Source organism: Ochotona princeps, chromosome 4, assembly GCF_030435755.1.
Source record: "Ochotona princeps isolate mOchPri1 chromosome 4, mOchPri1.hap1, whole genome shotgun sequence".
In the NCBI taxonomy this organism is placed as follows: domain Eukaryota; kingdom Metazoa; phylum Chordata; class Mammalia; order Lagomorpha; family Ochotonidae; genus Ochotona; species Ochotona princeps.
Window position 1 is genome coordinate 72235694 of NC_080835.1, and position 14345 is coordinate 72250038.

Sequence of the window (14345 nt, forward strand, 5' to 3'; positions counted from 1 at the left end):
TCAAAAAAAAAAAAAAAAAAAAAAAAACCATGCAGGCAAGGAAAGAGACAAAAGTGAGGAGTTACAGGAAAGAACGAGTGCAAAGGGAAATTGTTCCTAACGGCTGCTGGATATCATTGACTCCCTGAAGAAATACCTGCTCAGCATCAAGATGAGTAATTTCTAGGCTCTGGAGAAACCACAGATCCTATTTCACTTTTCTGGAACTTTAGTGAGGACTTCAACAGCCAAACCATCCTAGATGAATGCATAATTAAAACCAAGCAAGACCTTTGAAGGCAACAAGCCTGACCAGAGGACACGTTTGCTGAGCACTGAAGGACAAGCAGGTGTCCGGTAGACAAAGAGAGAAGGGAAACACATCCGAGATCAGATGAGCTCGGACACGCTCAGGGTGCTATGGCTGCAGGCCTTCAGCAGGAAGTACCACCACGCGAGAACAAGTGGAGAGCAGGCGGTAGAGGGCAGCGGGAGCCAGTCCACCTGAGGCCTTGGTCTTTACCTGCAGAGGCCAGCAGCCATGAGGTTTTCCCAGCTGGACATTTGGCCATCATCTCTCTGGCAATCCTAGGGAGCAGACAGAGAGGGAGCAAATACAGACTAGAAGGCAGGCAGACGAGGAAGAAAAAAATAAGAGCAGGTGCAGGGAGATGAGGGAGAAAACCATGGCAGGGCAGGCCAGAGAGGGCAGTGCAACTGACAGGATGAGAAGTCCCCGGACGCAGCCCTGTGATGGGAAGCAGCACAAGCCCTGCTGTCTGACCCAGGCCTGCAACCACCAGAGACAACATTAGTCCACCAAGACCCCCTAGACATGGCCTCAGGACCCTCCACATCATCCCAGGGACCAGTAGATGAGATGACATCTGCTGAGATCTACTTGCTACCTGGCCAGGGACCTACTTGGAGCCTTTGAACTGTGGACAGGGGTCACCCAACGGCAGGCACACTCATCTCCCACCAATCCCAAGATCAAGCCTTCTCAGCTAACTTCACCCCTTCCTGTCCACCGAGAACCAGCTTGCTATGGTGGACACCATGTCCACATGCTCACAGGCACATTTCCTTCAACAGTACCTCTTTCCACAGCAAAGTTTCTCCCACCACTCCAGTTAAATTATATTCTTCTGAGAGCCATCCCTCCTCCTCCTCCTCTTGAATTTTCCAACCAAGCCTACAACAAACCTATGGAAGCAGCAGGCTCTCACCACTATAGTTCACTAACACACGACCAAGGGACAGCAGGAGCTGCAGAAGCCTGCAGTAGCTTGGGCTACACTGCCCTGCCCATACTCGATTTGACATTGTCTCTATGCTTTGACAGGACAGTGGCCAAAGCACCGGCTTTGGGGACAGCAAATGTGGACTCAAATTCCAGCTCCTTCACTTATCAGCTAAATTGCCCTAGACAAGGTATCTGGCCTCTCAAAGCCTCAGTCTCCTCATGTGCATAACCCAAACCCTATAATAATGTATTTCAAAAGGCTGTTTGAGGTTGAAATGAGGCAACACTTAAAAAGTGCCTAGCAGGGTCTGTCATGGTAGCCTAGAGGTTAAACCTCACATGCACCAGGATCCCATATGGGCACCAGTTCATATCCCAGGGGCCACACTTCCCATCCAGCACCCTGCTTGTAGCCTGGGAAAGCAGTGAGAACCGCCCAAAGCCTTGGGACCCTGCACCCGCATGGGACACATGGAAGAAGCTCCTGGCTCTTGGCTTCGGGTCGGCTCAGTTCTGCCATTGCAGCTGCTTGGGGAGTGAATCAATGGACGGAAAATCTTCCTCTCTGCCTCTCCTTCTCTCTGTATATCTAACTTCCCAATAAACAATAAATGTTTCCAAAAAAATGCCTAGCAGGGTCACAGAGCCCCCAATCCCCACAGCTACAGCTGTGCAACAAACTAGGGACAGGCCAGAGGTAGGTCACTGGGAGCTACTAGAGGTGTACAAAACAGTTGCTAGGGACATCCACAAAACAGGTCACTGAACACACATGTCAGCAAGAGAGTGGGCACAGGTGATGGAGCAGCTGGGAAGCCCAGAGTGTCTCCCAGCACCTGGTCACTACACTTGTCCACACACAGGGTATCTAGGCCTAGGAACAAGTTAGAAAAGGGTGCTTGGAGGATCTCCCAGAGATGCTCTATTACACCTGCCAGTGCACATGGCATCAAAGAATGGGGTCAGGCTGGGCCAGGATGCAGCACCTGTTGGTGCACGAGAATGCTGGTCAGGGGGACAGCCTGGTAGGAATTCTGAGGGCCATCCTTTCAGGCCAAGGTACCTGTCGATGAGCACACAAGAGCTGAATCTGGGAGCAGACGAGGTCCGGCTGCTGCACCCATTGGTATAAGTGAAAGTCAGGGGTGGGGACAGGGGGGATGGACCAAGCCATTGCTGCCACAAGTGAGAGCCAGGTCTGGGAACTAGCCTGCTAGAGCTACACTGGGACACCTGACTAGGCAACTACACTTGTCAGTATGTGCAAGAGCCAGGGCTAGGAAAGGATCTGGCTACAGTACCCGCTAGTGCACACAAGAACAAGGACTGAGGACAGACTGGGCTAGGTCACAGCACCTGCCAGAGCGTGCAGAAGCCAGGTCTGCAAGACGTCTCCCTGGCTGGGCCACTGCACCCACCAATATCTGCAAGAGCCAGGTCTAGGGGTGGGCCAAATCAGACCAGGCTGCAGCACCCATCTGTGTGCCACAGCCAGGTCTGGAGGTCAGCCTGTTAGGGGCTCAATCAGGCCAGGACACCCACCAGTGGGTGAGAGTCAGGTCAGATTGGGCCATTGCACCTTCTGGTACACAAGACAGTCTGACCTGCGGAACAGCATAGTAGGGGTTAAAGGGATCACTCTGACTAGGCTACTGTACCTGCCAGTTCACATGAGACCCAGGGCTGGAATGGGCCAAATCAGACTTCTGCACCCACCAGCACTCACAGAAATTGGGGTTGGGGGCTGTCATGCTAGGGATTCTGGTGGGCCCCCACCCCCCAAATAGGACAACACACCCACAGGTAAATACAGGAGATAGTGCAAAGAGCAGTCCAGACCAGGCCGCAGCACCCGTTAGGGAGCACAAGAACCAAAGCTAGGGCCAAGATGGGTAGGGTGATCTGGTCATGAGTGGTCATCCTGAATAAGACTGACAGGATTCCTAACTCTCAGGAAACATCCCACGGGCATGTGGTGCAACCTCGGAGAACTCGTTATGGGACTGAGCCACCCCCACGGCTGACTCCACAGAAAGCAAGAACATACCCAGATGCACATGAAAGACAAGATGACCAGATCCTCTGATCCAACAGAAGACCTCAAGTAACTCTCCAAAGAAAAGCAAGTAGCAGAACACGTCAGGCCAAGTTCCACAGAAAGCACCTAGACAGGTGATACTCTGAGGCAGACATGGACAACCAACAGGCCTCAGAACTTCTACAGAGAAAATGAGGAAGAGCCCCTGTGAGGACAGATGGACTGCGTCACCATACCCTCTGCACACCCAGGTCATTCTCTCCTCACTTCAAGGACCCTGAGGTGACATCAATAGATCATTTCCATCCCCAGTACTGATGTCAGCTGAGAACAAGGAGCAGCCCCTACCCCAACATGCTCATACACAACTCTCCCACCCCTCCTCTCCGTCACCCCCTCCATTCCTACCAGAGGCCCATATGGATCTGAAATCCCCACCCCCTCACCTCTGTAATAACCACTACAAATTAAGGTTTTGTTATAAAAAATAAATAAGTGCCTAGCACAGTCCCTAGTATACAGTAAATGTCAAATAACTTCAGCTGGCATTACTGAAATTATTGCCAAATCATTTTTTTTAATAAAGTCAAATGTACAGAGAGGAGAGACAAAGAGGAACATCTTCAATCCACTGGTTCACTCCCCAAATGGTCACAATGGCCAGAGCTGAGCCAAATCTGAAGCCAGCAGCCACAAGCTTCTTCCAGGTCTCCCATGTGTCTTGAGCTATCCTCCACTGCTTTTGCAGGCTATAAGCAGGAAGCTGGACCGAAAGTGGAACAGCAGAGACATGAACTGGCAGCCATTTGGGATGCTGGTGCTTAGAGACAGAGGATTAGTCTCTTGAACCACCACATTCCTCAAATATATATTTTTAAATGCTTCCTAGAAAGGGTATTACAGAAAAGGTGGGAGACACAAGAGATATGGAGAGCTGTAATGAGCCAGGCTTTAGGACGTACTCGGCTTTGAGTCCCTGTTATCCCTTTCAAGCTGGGCAAGTTGACTCAGATTTCCTGTCTCTAAAATGTCTACCTGAAAGTGTCATAGGTGTTCTATGAGTTAATACTTGTGCAATGCTGGGCCCGGAATGGTAGCCTAGCAGCTAAAGCCCTCACCTTGCATGCACCAGGATCCCATATGGGCACTGGTTCTAATCCCACAGCCCCGCTTCTCATCTAGCTTCTTGTGGCCTGGGACAGCAGTTCAGGACGGCCCAAAGCCTTGGGGACCCTGCACCTGCACGGGAGACCCGGAAGAAGCTCTGGGTTCCTGGCCTCAGATCGGCGTAGCTCTTCCTCCCTGTCTCTCCTCCTCTCTGTATATCTTTCTAATAAAAATAAATCTTTTTTTTAAAAAAAAATACTTGTGTAATGCTGATTGAAATACGGTACAAAACAGCAGGGTTGTGGCACAACTGGTGAAGCCACTACTGGAGAAGCTCACATCCCATGTAAGTGTCAGCTGCTCTGCTTCCAATGAAGCCCTAAGCTAAACCACCTGGGAGGCAGCAGAGGTTGGCTCAAGCATCTGAGTCCCTCTCATCTTCACACAGGAGACCTGGTTGGAGTTCATGGTTCCTGGCTCTGTTCCAGCCTATCCCTGGCTGTTGTAGCCATTTATGGAGTGGACCAGCAGCAGATACAAAGTTTCTTTCTCTCTCTTCTTCTCTTCTCTATGCCTTTGAAATTAAATACATTATGTATATACCTATATTATTACACATGTGTGTCTATAATTGCATATATACCAAATGCAAAAATAAGTACAGAAAGATCTCAGGGAAGGCATGTGGCATAATAAGTTGTCACATAACGACATCCATATTCCACATGATGAGTGGCTAGTTCAAGTCCCACCTCCTCTGCTTCTGATTCAGTTTCCTGCCAACACACACCCTGGGAGGCCAAGCAGGTGATGGCTCATGTACCCCCACCCGGGAGACCCAAAATGGGTTCTTAGCTCCTGGTTTCAGGCCTACCCTCACCCTGGTCACTGCATACCTTTGGGGAATACAACAGTAGATGGAAGATCTTTCTCTTAAATAAACTCTTTCAAAACATATTATGAATTTCTCATAAATGAACTCTAAAAACATATAGTGTAGTGAGTAAAGCTGCTGTGATGCCAGCATTCCATATGGACAAAGGTTCATTTACCAACTATATCACTTCCAATGCAGCTCCTTGCAAACTGGCTTGGGAAAAGCAGCGAGGTTGCACCAAATGTTTGGTCCCCAGCAACCTATGTGGGAGACTCAGATGTAACTTTTGATTCCAGGCTTCAGCCTGGTCCAGCCCTAGCATCACAGCCATCTGGGGAATGGACAAATGGATGATTAATGCTTCTCTCTCCCTATCCTTGCCCCCAAGGCATAGCAAGTTAAGCTGTCACCTAAGACACAAACAGCTCACAGAGTTGCCGGTTCAAATCCTGACTGTTCCAGTTCCAATGAAGTTCCCTGTTGATGCTGCCATTTGTGGAGTGAACCACAGATGTATTTCCTTCTCTGTACTTCCCCTCCCTCTGTAACTCTGCCTTTCAAATAAATAATCTTTAAAATATATAGTAAGGTCTGGATAAGTATTAGATACTACAATACTATATCTTTAAAGGGTTTGTTCTACGTGCTCAAGACACAGTTCCAGAAGCTACAAGTTAAGACCATCCAAACATTCAATTTCTATGTTTTAGGGGTCAATGTTATGACACAGTAGGTTAAGCCATTGTCTGTGACACCAGCATTCCTTACCAGAGTGCAGGTTCCAGTTCTCAGCTACTCTACTTCTGATCCAACTCCCTGCTAACATCACTGGCAAGGCAGCAGAGGATGTCCTAAGTGCTCAGTCTCCTACTACCCGTGTGAGAATCCAGGTCAGACCACTCCCTGGCTCCTGAATTGGCCTGGCCTGACCTGGCTGCTGTCGTTGTTTGGGCAAAAAACCAGCATACAGAAGCTTTCTTTCTCTCTCTTTCCCCACCCTTCTGCCTCTCTTCTAAGTCTATAAATACATCTTAAAAAAAAAAATAATAATGGGCCCGGCGGCGTGGCCTAGCGGCTAAAGTCCTCGCCTTGAACGCCCCGGGATCCCGTATGGGCACTGGTTCTAATCCCAGCAGCTCCACTTCCCATCCAGCTCCTGCTTGTGGCCTGGGAAAGCAGTTGAGGACGGCCCAAGGCTTTGGGACCCTGCACCCGCGTGGGAGACCCGGAAGAGGTTCCTGGTTCCTGGCATCGGATCGGCGCGCACCGGCCCGTTGCAGCTCACTTGGGGAGTGAAGCATCGGATGGAGGATCTTCCTCTCTGTCTCTCCTCCTCTCTGTATATCCGGCATTCCAATAATAATAAAAAAAATCTTTAAAAAAAAATAAAAAATAATAATAACTTGGGCCCAGCACTATGGCTCAATTGATAAATCCATACTTTACACACCCTGGGATCCCATTAGCCAGTTTGTGTCCCGGCTGCTCAACTTCCCATCCAGCTCCCATCTTGTGACTTCACATTGGCTCAGACCCAGCCATTGCAGCCACTTGGGGAGTGAACCAGATAATGAAACATCTTTCTCCCTGTCTCTCCTTCTCTCTGTACATCTGCCTTTCCAATAAAAATAAATAATTTAAAAATAGGGCTCAATGGCTGGGTTGAAACATCCAACAATAAGAACCAGATTGGGTTGAAGAACAGTCAGGAAACACCACTGTTCCTGCTAGGACAGGAGGTGAACTGCACAGGGCTGGCTCATGGACCCACTGGTATGCGCGAAATCTGACACTGGGAGAGTTTCTGATGGAGGAGCCTGGGCAACTCCTCTGGCAGGACACAGTCCCTGCAGGTAAGCGCAAGAAACACAATAGGAAACAGCCCAGAACAGGCTATGGAAATTATCCCACTGGTATACACATGGCATGGATTGGGGGCACACCAGGCTGAACCTGTTCATATCACCCGCTGGTGAGTCCGAGCGCCACAACAGAGTGTGGGTCGAGCCAGGTTCGGTTGCAACACATACTAGTACACAATAAGGAATGCCAAGGTGAGATGAGCCGTACCATATGTGGTTGCAGCACCCCAACACCACATGTTATAATCAGGGGGTGGAGGCACAGCTTACAGGGGAATGTGGGCTCCCCTGCTGGACAACTACTTCCATTGGAAAGCGTGAGTCGGGATGGGGGCAGATCAGAATAGGCAGGGCTGTTACACCTGTGGGCCTCATGTGGGCTAGATAAGGGAAGGGCCACGGTGGGCTGACTGTTCCAACTGGTGCAAGCAAAAACTAGAGTGGGTGAGGGTTGGTTGGGCTAGCCGCAGTACTAGCTGGCAGAGGCTGGCACTTGGAGCTAATTCTGTCAAGTCAAATGCCAGAACTACCTGGAGAGTGCATAATCTGGGAGTGAGTGTGGCCTAGAAGGGAAATAGTGGGCACCTCCTTCGGGGCTACCACTCTCATTGGACAGCACGAACACCAGGACAGGGGCAGGGGTGGCTGGACAGAAGGGTACCTGCCAGTAGGTGTGTGGGCTGGATAGTAGGTTGGTTGGGTTGAGCTGGGCTTCAATGCCCATCGACACTTGCGAGAGCTAAACAGGATATGGGACAGACTGGACAAGCCTGCGGTGCATACTGGCAAGCATGGGAACCAGGGTAGGGGGCAGAACTGGTGGGGGTTATGGGGAGTCACCCCAACCAGGCTGCAGCTCCCACTGGTTTGCGTGAGGACCGAGTGTGAAGTGGGCAGGATCGAACTGGACTGCAACACCCGTTGGTTCATGAGGAAGACAGGGCTGGAAACAGAACGAACCCAGCAATCCCAACGACCAGCATGAGCATAAGCTGACTGGTGTGACGCGGTGTCGGACTCTGTACTAGCAAACTCGCACAAGAATCAGGCCTGGGATCATCTCAGATGAAGTTTCTTTGGAGATCCCTCCAACTGAACTGCTGATCTTAGAACCCCAACCATGAAGAAACTGTTAGCCAGTGGATTCTGAATAGGGTTCATTGCGATTGGAACTAAGAGATTGGCAGCAATCCAGAACTGATGAACTATCAAAACTGTATGAGCAGGACCCTCAGAGCGCGCCTCCTGTTGGGGACCTGGGATGGGTGGGAGGTTGGGTGGGGCTTTTCCCTTTGTTTTTTTCCCTGACCCCAGATACAGGATAAAATGATATTGATGTGGAAACAATGGTATTACCCACTTTCACCCTGTAGCCCTTGACACTTTGTTCCCTAATGAACTAAGTAAGATTATTAAAAAATAATTTAAAAAAAAAAGAAAAAAGAAAAAAAACAGGGCTCAGTGCAATAGCATAGTGGCTAAAAATCCTTACCTTGAACGCACCAGGATCCCATATGGATGCCAGTTCTAATCCTGGGGATCCTAATTCCCACCCAGCTCCCTGCTTGTAGCCTGGGAAAGCAGACAACAGCCCAAAGCCTTGGGACCCTGTACCCCTATGAGAGATCTGGAAGAAGCTCCTGGCTCCTGGCTTTGGATTGGCTCAGCTCCAGCCATTGTGGCTGCTTGGGAAGTGAACCATCTGACAGAAGATCTTCCTTTTTGTCTCTCCTCCTCTCTGTATATCTGCCTTTCCAATAAAAATAAATAAACCTTTAAAAATAATAGTAATAATAACTTGCCCAAGGTTCCATAGCTAGTAAATGCTGTAAAAGAACACATCTCACTCAAGAACCTGAAGTTCCCCTATTCTGATACAAGCAGAGCACATATGACAGCAGGGGGTAAAATCCAGGATGGAAAGCCAGGAATGCATGACAAAGGGTTTACAAAAACTGAGGCTGTATCCTGTAAATAAAGAGGCCACTGAGGATTTCAGAAGAGACAGGTATGACCAAATGGCAGATTAGAAAGACAATCCCAAGGGCGGGAGGAGAGGGGTATAGTGTTGTGGCACAGAGGAATGACAGCGTCCTCTGGTTCACATCCCAGTTGCCGCACTTGTGATCCAGCTCCCTGATGGTACACCTGGAAAAGCAGTGGAAGACAGCCCAAGTAGCTAGGCCCCTGCCACTTCACTGGGTGGACCTCCTGAACCCTGACTTCCACCTGGCCCAGCCCTGGCTGCTACAGCCAGATGCTTAGGGAACGAACTAGCAGATAAGCATTTCGTTTCTTCTTCCCCACACCCACCACTGCCTTTCAGCTAAAATGAAAACGAATTTTAATTTTGTTACTGGATGCACACAGTAAGAGAGAGAAATCAGTGCATTTCAGCCAGAATATGGTGATCATCCATCCACATCTAGGCCTTGCCCACTAAGCACCCACCTAGCACGCTGCTGAATAGACAGGACATGTTTGCCGCGTCTATTACATGAATGAATTCCTGCTGTAGCTGCTAGAGTGACTGAAGCCCTTCATTGACACAGGCAATCCAAGCAGGGGTAGGGGAGGGTCAAAGACGGCTGCTTAGGCCTGAGCTCAAGAAAGAAGTGCTGCTGGACAGTCAGGGGAGTGTCCCCGCTAGTCAGGTGGTTGCTGCAATCCTTGGTGAAATCACCTAGCACCTAGCGATGGAGCCCGGGGGGGGGGGGGGGGGGGGCACACAGCCCGGGCTGCGAGGCTCTGAGAGGAGAAGGAGGACAGGGTTTCCTGGTGGACAGGCAGATTTATCAAATCAGAGTCAGAAAACAAAAAAGCTTTGCAACTTCCCCAGCCCACCAAAAGATGGCATAAAGTTGGGCCCCGGGCTGGGACGTGGGGTGCGGGGCCTCCGACGCTACCCGGGAGGGCCAACCAACGCCCGGCAACCTTGCACGGTTACGGGCGCCCTCCGGCCCGCGCGCGCGATTCGCGTGGATCGTCCCCGCCGGCCGCCCAGCGGGCGGGCCTCCCGCCGTGCCATGGGGAGCGGATGCACACTCGTCCAGCCGCTCATCCGCCACTCTGTCCTCCCTTCCCAAATCGCTCGCGACCACGACCGCCCCCGTCACCCCGGCCCTCCCTCGGGGAGGTGCTCACCTGTACCCCCCACCCCGGGAGGCTCTGGACGACGGCTCCCGGGTGTGCGCAGCGTCCCCAGCACCACCCCGGCTCCCCGCTTCTAGGGACGCCGGGGTGTTGCCCTGCAGTAGCCGACAACCACTTCCGGAAAGGATACCAACCTAGCAACGGAGGATCCCGCCTCTTCTCGGAGCTCATAGGTCGTTCCGTGAAAGTTCTGGCATTGGATTGGTTCGAGGTCTCCCCGCCTGACGCAAGAGTTCGGTCAGCTTCCCGTGGCACAATGGAAGATGTAGTTCAAGAGAGCTGATGAGGTTCATGCTAGGGGTTCAAAGAGGGCCCTGAATTTAGAAATGCGGAAGATTTCTTCCAAGATAAGGAAGCTCCTTTCGAGATATTTATAGTGAGGCAGTTTATTGGTTATCACGTTGTTCCTGTAATTAATATCAGGTGACTAATCCAAAAATCTCACCAAGCAATCCAGTCATTGATAAATGTGAAATTAAGATTATGGAATCCAGCTGCCCTCGCCAAAAAAGAAAAACAAACAAACAAACAAAAAGTGATTTTTTCCTATTCTCTGATGAGCTCAGTGGTCCCCGGATCAAGAATCAAGAATCCTACTTCCAATTACCCATCTTTTCAACATAGCATGAGGCTCAGTGTTCACCTCTGTAAGATGGAGTAACAATGTCTGCCGTACCTTCAGCATCTGTTCAAGAAGAAAAGCACAAACACAATGAACAGGCATTGGCAGAAGCTAATATCATCCCAAAGGGCTTAAGTTTCCTTTGTGCAGACGGCAAAGCTTCCCTTCTCTCATGTATTGGTGATCTACTGCCAGAGTTAGGAGGGACAAGAATACAGGAACAGGTGTATAACAAGGCAGCTGAAACATCTGCATGGTTTAGCGGGAGTGCCAGTTAAAGTCCCTGCTTCTCAGCTTCTGACCCAGCTCCCTGCAAATGCACCTGGGAAAGCAGCAGTGCTTGAAGCCCTGCCACTCAACGAGGGAGACTCAGATGCATTCCTGGCCTCAACCACGACACGCCATTGAACCAGCAAGTAGGAAATCTCCCTCTTCTCCTGTGCGTATTTCTGTGTCCCTTCCTCACTCTCTGTCTGCCTTTTACAGTCTCCCAATCTCTCTCTATCTCATATATATATATATATATATATATATATATATATATTTCATTGGAAAGCCAGATCTACAGAGAGGAGGAGAGACAAAAAGATCTTTCATCTGCTGGTTCACTCCACAAATGGCTGCAACAGCCAGAGATGAGCCAATCCAAAGCCAGGAGCTTCTTCTGGATCTCCCACGTGGGTGCAGGGTCCCAACAATTTGGGCTATCCTCTACTACTTTCTCAGGCTGTAAAGGGAACTGGATGGGAAGTGGAGCAGCCGGCACATAAAATGTTGCCCACACATGATTCCGACGCTCAGAGGTGGAAGATTAGCCCAGTTGAACCATTGTTCCAGCCCCTCTGTCTGCCTTTTAAATTAATTAGTTCATTCGTTATTAAGGAGACACTTGCATCCCACATCAGAAAGCCTGGATTCCAGTCCTGATTCAATCTTAATTCCAGCATCCTACTAACAAAAACCCTGGGAAGAAGCAGGTGGCAGCTCACCTGGTTCGTGCTCTGTTACCTGCTGCAAAGACTCAGATCAAATTCCCAGATCCTGGCTCATACCTGGCCAACCCAGCCGAAGCTTGCCTTTGGGGAATGAACCAGTGGATGAGACCTTACATGCTTTCTCTCATTAGTTCACTATTTCTTTAAAGATTTAAATTTATGTAAAAGGCAAATTTTCATAGAGAGGAAGAGATAGAGATCTTCTATCTGCTGGTTCACTCTCCAGGTGCTCACAAAGGCCAGAGCTGAGCTGATCCAAAGCCAGGAACCAGGAGCTTCCTCCAGGCTTCCACGTGGGTGCAGGGTCCCAAGGCTTTGGGCCATTCTCGACTGCTTTCCCAGGCCACAAGCAGGGTACTAGATAAGAAGTATAACAGCCAAGACAAGAACTGATGCCCATATGAAATGCTGGTGCTTGAAGGGGAAAGATTAGTGTGCTGTGCTACTGTGCTGGCCTCTGTGTGTGTGTGTGTGTGTGTATGTGTGTGTGTGTGTGTGTGTGTGTGTAGGTACAGAAAACAGCCACATGGTAAGAAAGGAACTTGTTGAGTCTGCTGCAGTAGCCTAGTGGCTAAAGTCCTTGCCTTGCACACTCAGGATCTCATATGGGTGCCAGTTCTAATCCCGGCAGCCCCACTTCCCATCCATCTCCTTGCTTGTGGCCTGGAAAGGCAGTTGAGAACGGTCCAAAATCTTGGTTCCCTGGACCCGTGTGGGAGACCCAGAAGAGGCTCCTGGCTCCTCACTTTGGTTCAGCTCAGCACTGGCCGTTGTGGCCACTTTGTGGAGTGCATCGGCAGACAGAAGATCTTTGTCTCTCCTCCTCTCTGTATATCTGACTTTCCAATAAACAAATAAATCTTTTAGAAAGAAAGAGAGAGAGAGAGAGAGAGAGAGAGAGAGAGAGAGAGAGAGAGAGAAAGGAAAGAAAGAAAGAAAGAAAGAAAGAAAGAAAGAAAGAAAGAAAGAAAGAAAGAGAGAGAGAAAGAAATGAATTTGTTAATCCTGTCTTTTTACAGTGTGAAAAGACCTGAAAGGTCCTTTGGACTGTGAGCCGACACATCTTATTTAAAACTAAAAACTGCCCTTCCATCTGCCTCCTCTGCTTTATTTTTCCCCCACAGCACTTAATACTATCCGAAATGCTAGCACTTTTCTTTCTTTCTTTTTATTAACTCTTGTTAAACTTAATTCTATTATTTGATAAGCAAAGAGACAGAGCTTCCCAATGCTGGTCCGATCCCCAAAAGCTCACAACAGTTGGGACTGGTTCAGGTGAAAGCCAGGAGCCAGGGACTTCGTCCAGGTCACCCATGGGCATGGCAGGCTCAGCCACCCGCAGGCTCATCTGCTGCCTCCCAGCGTGCACACTGCCAGGGACCTAGGATCAGGAGTGGAGCCAGGATCAAACCCAGGGCCTAGGATACAAATGAGGGCGTTTTAATCTCAAGGCAGAACATTTCACCCAAGGATGTGATTTCTTCATTATCTCTTTCTTTGCCTTAGAAACGTAAACCCCAGACTGCATGATAGCCTAGTGGCTAAATCCTTGCCTTGGATGCACCAGGATCCCAGTATGTGTGGCTGTTTGTGTGCCCGCCTGTTCTGCTTCCCAACCATCTCCTTGCTTGTGACCCAAAATAGTAGACAGCCTAAAGCTTTGGGACCTGGCACCTGCGTGGGAAATCTGGAAGAAGCTCCTGGCTCTTGGCTTTGGATGGGCTCAGCTCTAGCTGTTGCAGCCACTTGAGGAGTGAACCAGCGGATGGAAGATCTTCCTCTCTGTCTTTCTGTATATCTAACTTTCCAATAAAAATAAATAAATCTTTTTTTTAAAAAGCTAGAAGATGGTACTTAAATAGCATTATTTTACTATTTGTGAAGTTGACCTTTTGTTGTCTATTGGTCATCTGAATGTCTTCTTTGATGATGTATCTATCACATTGTGTGGAATTTTTACTGACTTGTACGAGTCCCCTGTATTATAGACATTAACCACATTAACTCTACGTTTCTGTTGTACAGCACATGTGGCTTATTTCCCTACATCGCAAATGTCATTTTCTCAGTGGGGATAGTAACACTATGCTAGCTAGCCTTTCCTGGGAATCTCCAATATGCCTGACACCATCGCAGGTGTAACATTGATTTCTTACATTTGCAGGTCTATACCATCATGATCCCCACTTTTACAAACGAAAAAATGAGACAGAAAGGCTCAATAGCCAGCCCAGAGCCATCACTGGACTAATGGTGATTCTCCAGAAGTTTTGAATCTTGAAGAGGTCAAACCTGTCCAGGATTGTTGTTGGTCTTCTTATGTTCTGTGCTCTGTGGGGCAGGCCTTGTTTAACAAGAGATTATGAAAAGATTCCTGCATTTTGTTTCTGCAGTCTTAGTTTTAATGTTGAGATCTTAGGTCCCTTTGGAGTTTATTTTTCGATGAGGTACAGATTTGATTTTCTT

The 14345-nt window shown here is 49.2% G+C and overlaps 1 protein-coding gene across 8 annotated transcripts in view; it reads right to left on the bottom strand.

The window, feature by feature from the left end:
* CEP164 (centrosomal protein 164) overlaps window positions 1-10377 on the bottom strand; it is a 71766-nt gene extending 61389 nt beyond the window's left edge. For 7 of the 8 annotated variants that reach the window (XM_058663858.1, XM_058663856.1, XM_058663855.1 and 4 more), the window contains exon 1: window positions 10254-10377. The gene's annotated coding sequence lies outside the window, so the exon portion shown is untranslated. Of the gene's footprint in view, window positions 1-9560; window positions 9604-10253 lie in introns of those variants that run through there. The other variant, XM_058663851.1, reaches the window with a different exon arrangement.
* Between the last annotated feature and the right edge of the window lie 3968 nt (window positions 10378-14345).